Source organism: Lipotes vexillifer, unplaced genomic scaffold, assembly GCF_000442215.2.
Source record: "Lipotes vexillifer unplaced genomic scaffold, Lipotes_vexillifer_v1.1 scaffold241, whole genome shotgun sequence".
NCBI lineage: Eukaryota > Metazoa > Chordata > Mammalia > Artiodactyla > Lipotidae > Lipotes > Lipotes vexillifer.
Window position 1 is genome coordinate 3,784,111 of NW_006784922.1, and position 505 is coordinate 3,784,615.

Below are 505 nucleotides of genomic sequence, written 5' to 3' on the forward strand. Positions count from 1 at the left end.
CCCCCCCACAGTGCATCTGGGTTTATAGATAGCCCGGTCATTTCTTGGTTTAAAAATCTTACAAAGGCATCCAAATAGTATACTCAAGATATATTTTAAAGTCCTAAAATGCCTCTGATATATATTAAAAGCAGGAAGGATCAAGAACTCTGGATATTTAATTTCAGTCCTCCATAATTCACTGCAAACTCAGAACTTATACACTGTCACAGACGTGCTACATCATAGAAAGCACAATGAAAAAAATGTAGAGGCAAAAATCTCTATTAAACACTGCAGTTAAAACTATAGAATATGGAATGAAAATCCAAAAAAAAGAGAGGCCATATATCAGAATGTAGAGTACAGGCAGAGCTATCTTTGCTAAGTATTTCTCACTGATGAGCCCATCTTCAGATTTACTGGGCTAAATACTGCTTGGGGGGGGGGGGGGGGGATGAAATCACTTGTGGGTGTGTTTGCGGAGGGGGGGGTTTTGCCCCCCCCCTCTCAAATGCCTCACTTT

General features: G+C 40.4%; 1 protein-coding gene across 2 annotated transcripts in view; it reads right to left on the minus strand.

Moving 5' to 3' along the window:
* PIK3R1 (phosphoinositide-3-kinase regulatory subunit 1) overlaps positions 1-505 on the minus strand; it is a 73,885-nt gene that overhangs the window by 8,222 nt on the left and 65,158 nt on the right. The window lies entirely within an intron of this gene.